The sequence below is a fragment of the Hylobates moloch genome, unplaced genomic scaffold (assembly GCF_009828535.3).
Source record: "Hylobates moloch isolate HMO894 unplaced genomic scaffold, HMol_V3 SCAFFOLD_5, whole genome shotgun sequence".
Classification (NCBI taxonomy): domain Eukaryota; kingdom Metazoa; phylum Chordata; class Mammalia; order Primates; family Hylobatidae; genus Hylobates; species Hylobates moloch.
In genome coordinates, this window is record NW_026652280.1 from 29222773 (window position 1) to 29239673 (window position 16901).

The 16901-nt window shown below is 41.5% G+C and overlaps 1 protein-coding gene and 1 long non-coding RNA gene across 5 annotated transcripts in view; one reads left to right on the forward strand and one right to left on the reverse strand.

The window, feature by feature from the left end:
- The window catches only part of SKA1 (spindle and kinetochore associated complex subunit 1), a 52961-nt gene that overhangs the window by 23426 nt on the left and 12634 nt on the right, over positions 1–16901 (reverse strand). The window contains exons 1-3 of one of the 4 annotated variants that reach the window (XM_058438343.1): positions 4374–4440; positions 3111–3346; positions 1271–1372 (exon numbers count right to left, since the gene is read on the reverse strand). The gene's annotated coding sequence lies outside the window, so the exon portion shown is untranslated. Of the gene's footprint in view, positions 1–1270; positions 1373–3110; positions 4343–4373; positions 4441–16901 lie in introns of those variants that run through there. The other 3 variants (XM_058438341.1, XM_032152287.2, XM_058438342.1) reach the window with 3 other exon arrangements.
- Positions 1–16901, forward strand: part of LOC131383440 (uncharacterized) — a 46182-nt gene that overhangs the window by 7977 nt on the left and 21304 nt on the right. The gene's annotated exons all lie outside the window — the stretch shown is intronic.

Consider the following 16901-nt stretch of genomic DNA (forward strand, 5'->3'; position numbering starts at 1 on the left):
GAATGGAGTCTCCTATGTCTACTTCTTTCTACACAGACACAGTAACAATCTGATCTCGCTTTCTTTTCCCCACACAGAAAGTATATGTGTCAGGTATGAGGAAGAAAATAGATTTTGGAAGTTATGAGAACTGTAGAATGAGTTGAGCATAGTTTGTGATTTTGAGGGCCTCTGAAAGTATTAAAGCAGCGGCAGCCGCTACACGCAGACATGAGGGCTAGGCTAAAACAGTAAGGTCAAGTTCTTTGGACAGAAAGGCTACAGGGCATGGTCCCCACTCTTGTGTAAGAATTCTGACCGCACTAACCATGCCTAGGAAGGAAAGGAGTTGTTGTTTTGTAGAAGGGATTGGGGTTTGAGAGATCAGTCGGACACGATTGGCAGGCAGAGGGTGTGTGTTTTCATGAGAATTATGCTGAGATAGGTAACAGATGAGGAAGAAATTTGGGCTTGACTGAAGTAATGGGGGCTGTTTGTGAAGCCTTGTGGCAGTACAGCCCAGGTAATTTGCTGAGCCTCATGGGTGTCAGGGTCAGTCCAAGTGAAAGCGAAGAGAGGCTGGGATGAAGGGTGCAAAAGAATAGTAAAGAAAGCGTGTTTGAGATCCAGAACAGAATAATGGGTTGTGGAGGGGTTGTGGAGGGAGGTGTTGAGGATAGGAGAGTATATGGGTTTGGCACCATGGGGTGGATAGGCAAAACAATTTGGTTGATAAGGCGTGGATCCTGAACTAACCTGTAAGCCTTGTCTGGTTTTGGGACAGGTAAAATGGGGAAACTATAAGGAGAGTTTATAGGCTTTAAAAGGCCATGCTGTAACAGGAGAGTGATGACAGGCTTTAATCCTTTTAAAGTGTGCTGTGGGATGGAATATTGGTGTTGAGCGGAGTAAGGGCATGTGATCGGTTGCCAGGGAGGGAGTGGAGGTGTCCTATACTTGTGGTTTAAGGTGGGGAGATACAAGGGGAGGATGTGCAGGAGGCTTTGAGCTGGGGGAGAAGGCGGCAGTGATGTGTGGCTGTAGCCCAGGAATAGTCAGGGAAGCAGATAATTTAGTTAAAATGTCTCGACCTAATAAGGGAGCTGGGCAGGTGGAGATAACTAAAAAGGAGTGCATAAAAGAATGCACCAGAGTTGGGGAGTTTTAAGAGTTTTAGAAGCCTGGCCATCAATACCCACAACAGTTATGGAGGCAAAGGAAACAGGCCCTTAAAAAGAAGGTAATGTGGAGTGGGTAGCCTCCGTATTCATTAAGAAGGGAATGGACTTACCCTCCACTGTGAGAGTTACCCAAAGCTCGGCGTCCATGATGGTCTAGGGGGCTTCCAAGGCGATCGGGCAGCGTCATTCTTTAGCCACTAAGCCGAGAAGATCTGGAAAGGAGTCAGTCAGAGAGCCTTGGGCCAGAGTTCCAGGGGCTCTGGAAGTGGCTGCCAGGTGAGTTGAACCACCCGACTTTCAGTGGTGTCCCGCAAAGATGGGACACAGCTTAGGAGGAATCCCGGGCTGCAGGCATTCCTTGGCCCGGTGGCCAGATTTCTGGCACTTGTAGCAAGTTTCTGGGGGAGGAGGTTCTGGAGGAACCCGGCAGCTGCGGTTCAGGTGTTTGGAGTTCTTGTGTGCTGGAGATGTGGCTGGGGTTTGTCTCACAGTGGAGGCAAGGAATTGCAACTCAGAAATACGTTGCTACTTGGCTGCCTCTACTCTATTATTGTACACCTTGAAGGCGAGGTTAATTAAGTCCTGTTGTGGGGTTTGAGGGCCGGATTTTAATTTTTGGAGCTTTATTTAATGTTGGGAGCAGATTGGGTATGAAATGTATATTGAGAATAAGACTGCCTTCTGATCTTTCAGGGTCTAGGGCTGTAAAGCATCTCAGGGTTGCTGCCAAACAGACCATGAACTGGGCTGGGTTTTTCATATTTGATGAAAAAGAGCCTAAATTCTAACTGATTTGGGAGAGGTTGGATAAAGAAAAACCATTAACCTTGACTATGCCTTTAGCTCCAGCCACCTTTTTAAGAGGAAAGTGCTGGGCAGGTGGGGGAGGGCTAGTCACGGAACGAAAACTATAAGCCGGACTAGAACAAAACTGTAAGCTGGACCAGGTGCGAGGAGAGGAGGTGATAAAAGGATTATAGGGTGGAGGAGCGGAGGCTGAGGAAGAATTGGGACCTAGCTCGACCTGGTGAGGAGCAGCCTGGGGAGGAGGGGAGAGGTCAGATTGGTCTGTAAAAAAGGAAGATTGGAAAGACTCAGCAACACTTGGGGTTGGGACTGAGGGGAGAGACGGGAGGGAAAGAAGGAAGATTTGGGATGAGTTGCATTGGGAACAGAGACTAGGGAGGGACCGATGTGTAAAAGAATGCCTGGATGTCAGGCACCTCAGACCTTTTGCCCATTTTACAACAAGAATTATTTAGATCTTGTAGGATGGAAAAATCGAAAGTGCCGTTTTCTGGCTATTTGGAACCACTGTCGAGTTTGTACTGGGGTTAAGTGGCATTGCGAAAGAAAATAAGGCATTTAGGTTTTAAGTCAGGTGTGAGTTGAGGTTTTGAGAACACAGGCTAAGGGAGAAGAAGGAGGAATGGAGGGTGGAAGGTTGCCTATAGTGAAGGAGGCAAGTCCAGAGAAGAGAGGGTAGAGACATGGAGAGAAGGGGTGGGGGGTGCTTGCCCCCAGGAAAGTGGAGAGAAAAGAGAGGGTAGAGACACGGAGAGAAGGGGTGGGTGAGCAGCCCTGGGCTGCAATGTGGGTGAGCAGCCAAAGCAGGCGTCCCCGCAATTGACTTGCCACCAAGGGAATGTGGGTGAATGACCAAGGCAGGTGTCCCCGTGGTGATCAGACACCAATGAAATGTGGGTGAATAATCAAGCAGGCATCCCTGTGTGATTAAACACCAAGGGAAGACTGTCTTCCATATTCTGTGACTGGTGCCGGAGTTTCGGGTTCACAGATAAAACGCGTCTCTTTTGTCTCCACCAGAAAAGGAAAGGAACTGAAATTAAGAGAAGGGAAAGATTGAAGTGTGGCTCCAAGATTGAAAGGAGAAAGAGGTTGAGGGACAGTGAGAGAGGTTGGAGAAGAGAGTAGAAAGAGGCCGCTTACCTGATTTAAAATTGGTGAGATATTCCTTGGGATGGTTAGTCTGAGGACTAGAGGTCGTAGGTGGATCTTTCTCATGGAGCAAAGAACAGGAGGACAGGGGATTGATCTCCCAAGGCAGGTCCCCCAATCCGAGTCACAGCACCAAATTTCACTCATGTCCATGTGAAGAGACCACCAATCAGGCTTTGTGTGAGCAACAGGGCTGTTTATTTCACCTAGGTGCAGGCGGGCTGAGTCTGAAAAGACAGTCAGCTAAGGGAGATAGGGGTGGGGCCGTTTTATAAGATTTGTGTAGGTAAAGGAAAATTACAGTCAAAGGGGGTTGTTCTCTGGCGGGCAGGGGTGGGGGTTGCAAGGTGCTCAGTGGGGGAGCTTTTGAGCCAGGATGAACCAGAAGAAGGAATTTCACAAGATAATGTCATCAGTTAAGGCAGGAACAGGCCATTTTCACTTCTTTTGTGATTCTTCAGTTACTTCAGGCCATCTGGATGTATACATGCAGGTCACAGGGGATATGATGGCTTAGCTTGGGCTCAGAAGCCTGACAGTTACATTGCATCCTCAAGACTTAAGTTTAGCCTAAAGTTGCCTCCATACATATTTTAAGTTGTGCCTAAAGGTTTCTCTGTAAGTCACAAACTATAACCTAAATGAAGGTGTAAACAGACTGTAATCTACTTTTGTGCCAGTCACTGACTTATGGCTGATGAAAGGGGGCCAGCTGCTCAAACCGTGTTCAAATAAGGCAAACGCTGACTGTAACCAATCCAGCTGTTGCTATACCTCACTTCCTTTTCTGTACATCACTTCCTTTTTCTTTGTATAAATCTTCCACCACATGGCTGTGCTGAAGTGTCTCTGAACCTACTCTGGCTGGGGAGGCTCCCTGATTGGTGGAATCATTCTTTGCTCAAGTAAACACTGTTAAATTTAATTAGGATAAAGTTTTTCTTTTAACAGACTATAGGAGTTCTATTTGTAAGGGAGAATGAGAGTATAGATACTGGGTAGGGTAGGAGTTCAGAGCACACCACCTCAAAACATGCCACTATAGCATATTGATTCTTTTGAGTGAAAAGTGCTTAAGAAACAGCAGGTGCAAGAAGGGCACACTGGCCTTCCTTTTTCTTCCTGAAAGCAGAAGATAGAAGTCCCATGTGAGAGATGTCCTTACTACACCAAGAGGAAAGAAACATTCTTATCCCTAGACATGAGAAGTCAAAGACAAGAGACATCTGTACAAACAAAGCTTGTTGCGCTTACCAATATCTTCCTAGTCTCTTCTCCGCGTCTTCCTCCCTCCCGGGCTCCCGCCGACCACGGGCGGGGCGGGGCGGTGGGTGGGGGGCGCGCGTGCCCGGGCGGCGCAACCTGCTTCTTCAGTTCCCGCCTCCTCCCCGTTCACCGCTGGGGTGGCTCATCCGCTCCGAGCTGGGACGGGGCCCATGATTCATTGCCCAAATCTAAGCCCCTTTTTCTTGTCATATTTTCACAATTTACTACTCTGTCCAATATGGTATATAAGCATTTAGTTCTAACTGCATCTTTGGGTCTTCATTTTTCTTGTGAGGATTCCCATGCACAGGTAGAAAAAATTATTAATATTGTATGCTTTTCTCTTGTTAATCTGTATTAGTCAGTTCCAGCCAGAGACCTTAGGAGGGTGGAAGAAAATTGTATCCATCACTGTTTAATTTCCTCGTGTTACACCATCACATGAACAATTCTAGATTATTTATGAATTCCACATTTTTCATACCCAGCTGACTTTGAAAGAAAAGATTTTATTTTTATTTTTTGTATTTCTACTTTGTGCTTGTTCTTACAGCTAGGTGTCAAGGTTAACTTCTGGATGTCCCCAAGTCAGAATTAACTAAGAGCCTCATTGTAGAATTAGGATTGAGGATCTCTGTAAACAACAGGATTGCATTTCTGGGCATTTGGGGAAACATTTATTCTAAAGTTTTGACCAATGACAAGTGACCAGCTGGTTCAATAAGTTTTGGGAAAGCTTCATAGATCTCTGGTGCCGAAAAGTCTTCATTCAGAAGACGGAGGGCCCATTAAAATAGATGGGGTACATTCTGAGATGCCTCACTGTTCAGATCTGACCCAAGGCAGATTATATTTTTACATTTCCTATTAATCTACGGTCCTTTGGCTTGCTTTTAAAAGTCTTTTTCCAGCTGACATAATTAAAATCCATTGCATGTACTTGTAATACAGTTCTCACTGGGATAATTTCTTAATTCTCACAAGCAGTCATAGCAGCTGAGACAAATCATTTCAGAAAATCAAACTCTTCCCTTTTTCAATGTTTCATGTCCTCAAATGATATGTAGTTCTGGTGGTGTTGGTTGATTTATTTGTTTTAAATCAGAGAAGAGAGGAAGAAGAAAAAGTCTTAAAATTTTCCTCGTGTTCTTTCTTTACCATATTGAGTCTATATCCAATATATACTTTTTTAGTATTACAGTCAGAGCCCCAATTGCTGTGCCACCAGAGCTGCCCCTAACAAAGGCCCAGTGCTATGTAATATGAATAGAGGCAGGAAAGGAAGGTACTCAACATGCGAAACTTCTCGCTCCCTCTCTTTCTCTCTCAGTCTCTCTTTCTGATGTCTAAAACGGCACCCATACATGAGACAAGGGAAGATGGAAAAAAAAAAAGATGGAGACCTTCTCCTCAGTCATTAAATGGCTCTGTGAACTTGGAAAGTGGGTGGCTTTTTTTTTTTTTCTGAGATGGAGTCTTGCTTCATCACCCAGGCTGGAGTGCAGTGGTGCAGCCACGGCTTACTGCAACCTCTGCCTCCTAGTTTCAAGCAATTCTGCTGCCTCAGCCTCCTGAGTAGCTGGGATTACAGGCATGTGCCACCACACCCAGTGAATTTTTGTATTTTTAGTGGAAATTGGGTTTCGCCATGTTGGCCAGGCTGGTCTTGAACTCCTGACCTCAGGTCATCCACCCCCCTCAGCCTCCCAAAGTGCTGGGATTACAGGTATGAGCCGCTGCCCCCAGCCCAAAAGTGGATGGCTTCTGAGATCACTTCCAGCTCAAAGGACTAGGATCTTTTTCTTGTGAAAAGTATTTCCTTCTTCTTGTAGCCTGCTTAAAAAATATAAATATGATGCTGTCGAAGAGATGGACTTTTAAGTTTAAAAGAATTGAGACTGCCTCACAGTTTTTCTTCCCCTACTTCTTAACAAGATGCCCCCAAAATCAGTTTTAAAAAAAGAAAACCTCTCCCCAAAAAATCAATAATAATTGCCAACAAGGAAAGGGAGACAGTGGAATGCAATAAACTTTAAAAAGTGGTATCAAGGAGGAAAATGAAGGATTCTGGAGCAGAGAGGGTAAGTAGCCTTGCTCCTAATCACACACCACCCCTGAAGTCATTTGAAAAGCCACACATCTGATAATTGAAACCCTGAAGATTAACAACTGGAAAATAGCCTTTCTTTTTTCTCTCTTCGTAGCCATGGCTCTAAGTCAGTCTAGTTTCCCACTGGGAAAGTTACCTAAAGGTTAGGTGTATTCCCTAAAGGGATGGACCACTCCGTGAAATTGTGAAAAAGCAGAACATTGGTTCAGGGCATCTAACAAAGAAAGAAAATGAAGAGGAAGGCAAGAAAGGAAGAAACCCTGCAAAGATTGATAAAGAAACTGACCTGGGAGAATACATGATTAAAGGAATAGTAATAAACTGTGTATTTGTGTATATACATTATATATACACTAACTAATTTAAAATAAGACCTCATAGAGAAGAATATAAACAGCAGCAACAGAAACAGATAAATGGAGATCATCACACTTAAAAATACAAAGTGAGGATCCAAACAACACCATTCAACACACTGAAGTACAAATTGGAAGGAATAGAAAAGACACCACTGGAAACTAAGTTAAAAGAAAATCTTAAGATCATAACAATACATCAGCTGAAAAGAAAATAAATTAAAGCAAATACAATGAAGCCCACAGAATCAGAATGTAGAAATGATCCAACATGAGGACAATTGGTGTCCTAAATGCAAAGTACCCCAAAATACGGAACAGAAGAATTCAGAAGATATAATAAAGGTGATTACCTAGAAGAAAAAAAATGAACCTCTAGATAGAGGCACAGATTGCGGTCCAGGAAAATTTATTGAGACACTTTATAACTAGAATATACAACTTAAAGAAAGTTATTCAAGCATCCAGGCAAAAAGCAAATTGGCTACAAATGGGGAAAAAAATCAGGCTGGACAACTGCAGAGTAACATTTCCCTCCCAGCTTTTTATTTTGAAAAATTTCAAACATACATGAATATGAAAAGAGTAGAATGCCAAATATTCATACACCTTTCACTTAAAATTTTCAAATGGTAACATGCTGCAACATTGTGCTTCCTAGGTATCTATGCATATGTAGTCATGGTTTAAAAATGTGTCCACAAATTCTTTGATGCCCTTCCATCAAGAGGTAGAGTCTAAGTCCCGTCCCTTTAAAAATAGGCTGCCCTCAGAGAGAAAGGTCAGGTTACCCACAAAGGGAAGCCCATCAGACTAATAGCAGATCTCTCAACAGGAACTCTACAAGCCAGAAGAGAGTGGGGGCCAATATTCAACATTCTTAAAGAAAAGAATTTTCAACCCAGAATTTCATATCCAGCCAAACTAAGCTTCATAAGTAAAGGAGAAATAAAATCCTTTACAGACAAGCAAATGCTGAGAGATTTTGTCACCACCAGACCTTCCTGAAGGAAGCACTAAACATGGAAAGGAACAATCAGTAACAGCCACTGCAAAAACATGCCAAATTGTAAAGACCATCGATGCTAGGAAGAAACTGCATCAACTAACAAGCAAAATACCCAGCTAACATCGTAATGACAGGATCAAATTCACACATAAAAATATTAAGCTTAAATGTAAATGGGCTAAGTGCTCCAATTAAAAGACACAGATTGGCAAATTGGATAGAGTCAAGACCCATCAGTGTGCTGTATTCAGGAGACCCATCTCACGTGCAGAGATACACATAGGCTCAAAATAAAGGGATGGAGGAAGATCTACCAAGCAAATGGAAAACAAAAAAAGCAGGGGTTGCAATCCTAGTCTCTAATAAAGTAGACTTTAAACCAACAAAGATCAAAAGAGACAAAGAAGACCATTACATAATGGTAAAGGGATCAATTCAACAAGAAGAGCTAATTATCCTAAGTATATATGCACCCAATACAGGAGCACCCAGATTCACAAAGCAGGCCCTTAGAGACCTACAAAGAGACTTAGACTCCCACACAATAATAATGGGAGATTTTAACACCCCACTGTCAACATTAGACAGATAAACGAGACTGAAAGTTAACAAGGATATCCAGGAATTGAACTCAGCTCTGCACCAAGCAGACCTAATAGACATCTACAGAACTCTCCACCCCAAATCGACAGAATATACATTCTTCTCAGCACCACATCACACTTATTCCAAAAGTGACCACATAGTTGGAAGTAAAGCACTCCTCAGCAAATGCAAAAGAACAGAAATTATAACAAACTGTCTCTCAGACCACAGTGCAATCAAATTAGAACTCAGGATAAGAAACTCACTCAAAACCACTAAACTACATGGAAACTGAACAACCTGCTCCTGAATGACTACTGGGTACATAATGAAATGAAGGCAGAAATAAAGATGTTCTTTGAAACCAATGAGAACAAAGACACAACATACCAGAATCTCTGGGACACATTTAAAGCAGTGTGTAGAGGGAAATTTATAGCACTAAATGCCCACAAGAGAAAGCAGGGAAGATCTAAAATTGACACCCTAACATCACAATTAAAAGAAATAGAGAAGCAAGAGCAAACACATTCAAAAGCTAGCAGAAGGCAAGAAATAGCTAAGATCAGAGCAGAACTGAAGGAGATACAGACACGAAAATCCCTTCAAAAAATCAATGAATCCAGGAGCTGGTTTTTTTAAAAGATCAACAAAATTGATAGACCACTAGCAAGACTAATAAAGAAGAAAAGAAGAATCAAATCGATGCAATAAAAAATGATAAAGGGGATATCACTACCAATCCCAAAGAAATACAAACTACCATCAGAGAATACTATAAACACCTCTATGCAAATAAACTAGAAAAATCTAGAAGAAATGGGTAAATTCCTGGACACATACACCCTCCCAAGACTAAACCAGGAAGGTGTTGAATCCCTGAATAGACCAATAACAGGCTCTGAAATTAAGGCAATAATTAATAGCCTACCAACCAAAAAAAGTCCGGGACCAGACAGATTCACAGCTGAATTCTACCAGAGGTACCGAGAGGAGCTGGTACCATTCCTTCTGAAACTATTCCAATCAATAGAAAAAGAGGGAATCCTCCCTAACTCATTTTATGAGGCCAGCATCATCCTGATACCAAAGCCTGGCAGAGACACAACAAAAAAAGAGAATTTCAGACCAATATCCCTGATGAACATCAATGCAGAAATCCTCAATAAAATATTGGCAAACCGAATCCAGCAGCACATCAAAAAGCTTATCTACCATGATCAAGTTGGCTTCACCCCTGGGATGCAAGCCTGGTTCAACATATGCAAATCAATAAATGTAATCTATCATATTAACAGAACCAAAGACAAAAACCACATGATTATCTCAATAGATGCAGAAAAGGCCTTTGACAAAATTCAACAGCCCCTCATGCTAAAAACTCTCAATAAACTAGGTATTGATGGAACGTATCTCAAAATAATAAGAGCTATTTATGACAAACCCACAGCCAATATCATACTGAATGGGCAAAAACTGGAAGCATTCCTTTTGAAAACTGGCACAAGACAGGGATGCCCTCTCTCACCACTCCTATTCAACATGGTGTTGGAAGTTCTGGCCAGGGCAATCAGGGAGGAGAAAGCAATAAAGGGTATTCAATTAGGAAAAGAGGAAGTCAAATTGTCCCTGTTGGCAGATGACATGATTGTATATTTAGAAAACACCATCGTCTCAGCCCCAAATCTCCTTAAGCTGATAAGCACCTTCAGCAAAGTCTCAGGATACAAAATCAATCTGCAAAAATCACAAGCATTCCTATACACCAGTAACAGACAAACAGAGAGCCAAATCATGAGTGAACTCCCATTCACAATTGCTTCAGAGAATAAAATACCTAGGAATCCAACTTACAAGGGATGTGAAGGACCTCTTCAAGGAGAACTACAAACTACTGCTCAACGAAATAGGAGAGAAACAGATGGAAGAACATTCCATGCTCATGGATAGGAAGAATCAATATCATGAAAATGGCCATACTGCCCAAGGTAATTTATAGATTCAATGCCATCTCCATCAAGCTACCAATGACTTTCTTCACTGAATTGGAAAAAACTAATTTAAAGTTCATATGGAACCAAAAAAGAGCCCGCATTGCCAAGACAATCCTAAGCCAAAAGAACAAAGCTGGAGGCATCATGCGACCTGACTTCAAACTATACTACAAGGCTACACTAACCAAAACAGCATGGTACTGGTACTAAAACAGAGATATAGACCAATGGAACAGAACAGAGACCTCAGAAATAATATCACACATCTACAACCATCTGATCTTTGACAAACCTGACAAAAATAAGAAATGGGAAAAGGATTCCCTATTTAATAAATGGTGCTGGGAAAACTGGCTATCCATATGTAGAAAGCTGAAACTGGATCCCTTCCTTACACCTTATACAAAAATTAATTCAAGATGGATTAAAGACTTAACTGTTAGACCTGAAGCCATAAAAACCCTAGAAGAAAACCTAGGCAGTACCATTGAGGACATAAGCATGGGCAAGGACTTCATGACTAAAACACCAAAAGCAATGGCAACAAAAGCCAAAATAGACAAATGGGATCTAATTAAACTAAAGAGCTTCTGGACAGCAAAAGAAATTACCATCAGAGTGAACAGGCAACCTACAGAATGGAAGAAAATTTTCACAATCTACCCATCTGAAAAGTACTAATATCCAGAATCTACAAAGAACTTAAATTTATAAGAAAAAATCAAACAACCCCATCAAAAAGTGGGTGAAGGATATGAACAGACACTTTCAAGAGAAGACATTTATGCAGCTGACAGACATAAAAAAATGCTCATCATCACTGGCCATCAGAGAAATGCAAATCAAAACCACAGTGAGACACCATCTCACACCAGTTAGAATGGCAATCATTAAAAAGTCAGGAAACAAATGCTGGAGAGGATATGGAGAAATAGGAACACTTTTACACTGTTGGTGGGACTCTAAAGTAGTTCAGCTATTGTGGAAGACAGTGTGGCAATTCCTCAAGGATCTAGAACCAGAAATACCATTTGACCCAGCCATCCCATTACTGGGTGTATACCCAAAGGATTGTAAATCATGCTGCTATAAAGACACATGCACATGTATATTTATTGTGGCACTATTCACAATAGCAAAGACTTGGAACCAACCCAAATGTCCATCAATGATAGACTGGATTAAGAAAATGTGGCACATATACACCATGGAATACTATGCATCCATAAAAAAGGATGAGTTCATGTACTTTGTAGGGACATGGATGAAGCTGGAAACCATCATTCTGAGCAAACTATCCCAAGGACAGAAAACCAAACACTATATGTTCTTACTCATAAGTAGTAATTGAACAATGAGAACACTTGGACACAGGGTGGGGAACATCACACACCAGGGCCTGTCATGGGGTGGGGGAGGAGGGAGGGATAGCATTAGGAGATATACCTAATGTAAATGACGAGTTAATGGGTGCAGCACACCAACATGGCACATGTATACATATGTAGCAAACCTGCACGTTGTGCACATGTACCCTGGAACTTAAAGTGTAATAAAAATAAAAAATAAAAATAAAAATAGGCTGGCCTTAGTCAATCATTGCCAATGAGTAGACTATTTCAAAAGCAATATTTTGTGAATTCCAAGGCTAGTTCATAGAAAATGGTACAGCTTACACCTCTCTCTTTATATTAGAACACTCAACTTTGGTTCTCAAGGCTTATGCTGTAGAATGAATGTTTATGTCTCTCCTCAAATTCTTATTTTGAAACCTAACCACCAAGGTGATGTTATTAGAACACAAGCTCTTTGGGAGTTTATTGGGTCATGAGGGCACACCTTATGAATGGTATTAGTACTCTTATAAAAGACACCCCAAAGAACTGCTGCACCCCTCTGCCATGTGAGGTCATTCTGCCATACAGCCATCTATCAACTAGGAATCAGGCTCTCACCAGACACTGAATATGCTAGCACCTTGATCTTTGACTTCCCAGCCTTCAGAAGTGTGAAAAATAAATCTATGTGGTATATATGCTCCTAGTCTGTGGTATTCTATTACAGCAGCCTGAATGGAGTAAGATAGCTAAATTTCTGCTGAGTATGGCCAAAGGTTGGGGACTCCTTTCCTCTACCTAGCCCCTACTCCCAGGATAGAGGTTCTACCCTAGGCTTGGCAGAACAAGACTACCAGGGTCCCAATCACCTCTGCTGCAGCTCACTCATTGAGCAGAAGTTCCATGCCAAGACAGGCAAGCTAAAAAGGCCAGCAGCCACTATCCTCATCCAGCACCACAGTACTGGTTCAAATGTTCTGTCCATGAGCAGAGAGACAGCCTTTAAGAACAGAGTCCTGAAGTTCTGCAGAAAGGAACTGACTTTGAGACGGTGTAGGGACATTCAAGCCTAAGGGTGCCTTGAAAACAATGGAGATTTTGGTGTAAAGCAAACAAGAGGAGGTTGGTATCTCCTCTTAATTAGTCAGAACAAAACCATCTAGTTCACCAGAGAGAACCAGAAGAGATAGCCAAGAAGAGTCCTCCTGGGATTAAAACAAACTTCAAATTTGTTTTAATTTGCCTGACAGATTGACTTCTGGCATGACAGCATGAGGACCTCTGCTGATTCTATCCCCAGTGAAATTATTAAAAAGCCTTAAAAGTATTAAAAAGCAGTGACTTGAAGCCTCTGAAAATGATCCTCAGGGCAAATAGCAAACAATGAAACAGTTATCATATGGTCCTATTTTTACAAAAGTATTTCCTCCTCTCTAGCTATTTCTTTAATCACATACATGATTTTAAAAAATGTTCTGTCAAATGGTGCTCAACTAATAACTATGATTAATTCTCAGCAATGGGATGTGGTGTGATTTTTATTTTCATTTTTGCCTTTTTATGCACTCTGAGTTTTTATTTGTAAGCATCTATCATTTTAATAAAAAAGTAAATCAGCATGAGTTTTTATAAAAAAGGAAGGTTGGGCTGGGTGCAGTGGCTCACACCTGTAACCTCAGCACTTTGGGAGGCTGAGGCAAGTGGATCACTTGAGGCTAGTAGTTCAAGACCAGCCTGGTCAATACAGTGAGACCCAATTTCTACAAAAAACAAAATTTAAAAATTAGCTGGTTGTAAAAAAAATTACCTGGGTAGCATGCACCTGCAGTCCCACCTCAGAAGGCTGAGGTGAGAGGATTTCTTGAGCCCAAGAGTTCAAGGTTACAGTGAACTATGATTGTGCCACTGGACTCCAGCCTGAGTGACAGAGCAAGACCTTGTCTCTAAAAAGAAAAAAAAAAAGCAAACAAAAAAAAAGCGGGGGAGGGGAGTTTGGACAAGAAGCAAATATGCCAAGCAGGTAACATACATTGCTATGACATTATAGGATGTTTTCTGTATTTTCCTTTTTAAAAATTATTTAATTACTTTATTTTTTATAAATAGAGACGAGATCTCACTGTGTTACCTAAGCTGGTCTCAAACTCCTGTACTCAAGCGATCCTCCCACCTCAGCCTCCCAAAGTGCTGGGATTACAGGCATGATCCACCACACCTGGCCTGTATTTTCAATAGACATAAGTGAGGCACACACTGTCTTAGCTCAGGCTGCTATAAGAAAATATCATAGACTGGGTGGCTTAAACCACACATTTATTTCTCACTGTCTTAGAGGCTGGGAAGTCCAAGATCAAGGTGCCAGCTGATTGAGTTCCTGATAAGGGCCCACTCCCTGACTCCCAGGTAGCTGCCTTCTCATTGTGTCTTCACGTGGTGAACAGAGAGAGAGAGAGAGAGATCTTCCTCTTCATATAAGGCTACTAATCCTATAAGCCCCACCCTTCAGACCTCATTAACCTTAATTACCTCCTAAAAGCTGTATTTCCAAAGTCAGTCATGTTGGAAGTTAGGGCTTCAACATGTGAATTTTGGGGAAACACAATTCAGTCTAGAGCACATACATATAATTTTTTTGTTTTACTATGAAAGGCTAAACTTTTATGTCTCCAGCTGTTAGTGTCTAGCATTTTAATGTGACAGAATGTGTTTAGAGAATAAGAGGATAAAATAAGGGGGGAAGGAACAAAGACACGCACAACAAAATTTATTTAACGATGTCCAATAATAGTAAGAAAAACTTTCCTCCTTCAGGTTGCAGTGAGTCGAGATTGTGCCATTGCACTCCAGCCTGGGCAACAAGAGTGAAATTCCATCTCAAAAAAAAAAAAAAAAAAAGAAAAGAAAAACTTTCCTCCTTCTAGTTCACATTAGAGGATGGCTGCTGCATAAGGGGGTATAAAATGTCCAACCCAAGCAATAACAATATCTGAATAATCCCACAAACTCTCACAGGCTACAGGTGCACTGACCTCAAGAGTGACTTAGAGACCGGGCATGGTGGTTCATACCTGTGATTCCAGCACTCAGGGAGGCTGAGATGGGTGGATCGCTTGAGGCCAGGAGTTTGAGACCAGCCTGGCCAGCATAGCGAGACCCCCCATCTCTATTTTTTTTTTTTAATTTTAAAAAACAACAATAAAGAGTGATCAGAGCTGACTGGAAATTGGAGCACTGTCTTCTATTTAAAGAAAAGGAGGCTGGGCACAGGGCTCATACCTGTAATCCTAACACTTCAGTAGGCCAAGGTGGGCTGATTGCCTGAGCTCAGGAGTTCAGGACCACCCTGGGCAACATGGTGAAACCCTATCTGTACTAAAAATACAAAAAAAACCCAAAAAAACAAATTAGCCAGGCCTGGTGGCGCATGCCTGTAGTCCCAGCTACTTGGGAGGCTGAGGCACGAGAATCCTTGGAACCTGGGAAGTGGATGTTGCAGTGAGCTGAGTTGTGCCACTTCACTCCAACCCAGGCAACAAAGGGAGACTCTGTCTCAAAAAAAAAAAAAAAACACAAAAAAGAAAGAAAAAGAAAAAGAAGGAAAAAGAGATGTATTAACATAGCAGCTTTGTGGTACTGAATTGCTTGTTTTTTTTTTTGTTTTTTTTTTGTTTTTTTTTTTATAAGCAGAGATTGTATTTCAGCACCTTTTGCCCCATGCTTCCTTTTCAACACAAAGGAAAAGAGTAGTAGCGCTGTTACCATTCAAGGTGGAAAATTCAATTTGGATCACTGGAGGAGAATTTAATAAAAAGAACTATTTAAAATACACGGGTAGTTTACAGAAGATGGCAAATGATGATGGAGTTCTCTGGGGCTTGCAGTCTCAGGGAACAGTTATTATTACCTCTAAGCACAAAGATTGAAGGTCATGGGGTGAGGGGTCTATGGAAGGGGTCACCTGACAGGAACTATGGCCTTCAGTATCAATTCAGAGAACACTCATGGGGAGAATAAATGCCTGTCTCCATTCTCCTCCCACCTATGGATATTTTGCTGATAACCTCACACCGGTTGGCTGAACCCAACCTGAAGCCAGAAGGCAAAGGAAACCCTAGGTCAGCACCCACATCCCCCTGCTGGGTCCAGGGCTGCATGGAAAACCATAGAGAGTGGACCTTAGAGGGCAAATGGAAGACACCAGCATAAGCCTTTAGATTATGCTGTTCACATACTGACATACTTTGTGAATTTGATATTTATCAGAACAGGCATTAGTATTTTATATGTAAATATTTGAAATCAAGTACTATAATAAGTTACATAAGTATATCTTTTATTTGATAGGGATTTTTCCCAATGCATTTTAAGTACTTTAAAGGATATTGTTACATTGGTGTTTACAAAGTGGGCAGTTGTCCAGTTTCTGAGATAGAGAAGTATAAGCCTTGCCAAATCTCCTAGAATCAATTAGTTGTGGAAGCAGCTGCCAATCTGATCTCTAACAATGGGCCACAGGAAAGCCAGACAGAACCATTTTCATGTTATTTACATCAATGTTTTCATTTTGCCAGATATGTTTTAATCTCCCAGGCCAAGGCATTTTTCTTGCTTATCTCCTGAAAATTTTTTTTTTAAGGAAAATTTAACTATAAAAAGGAAAACATAGAATTTCATTTTATTAACTGCCATTATGATGTGCAAGTCTATATAATGTATAATGAGACAGTTTTGGTGTTTTAGAAGTCCTCTATGTGGATACAGCCAAGCATACTGAGGTACAGATTCTGTATATAACCTTTATATAAGATTAAATTAATAACTCACGTACTTCAAAGATGCTTATAGTAAATTGCAAGATTGTAGATCTTTGCATCAGAGATTTATCGTACATCATTAGAGCACTCCCAAACCTCCAAATAAACTTCCCAGATAATTTAGAAAATTGTTAAATTATGATAGGAATCTTTCATGTGACGTTGCAACACTGTTATAGCAGAGGGGACAAACCCAGGCACAGTGGATTCACCTTCCCAGATGCAACTGGCATTTGAGAAAAATTCAGGCTGCCAGAATGAGTCGAAGCTGCAGATGAGCTCCCCAGAACCTGGCTGCATTCAGGGGAGCA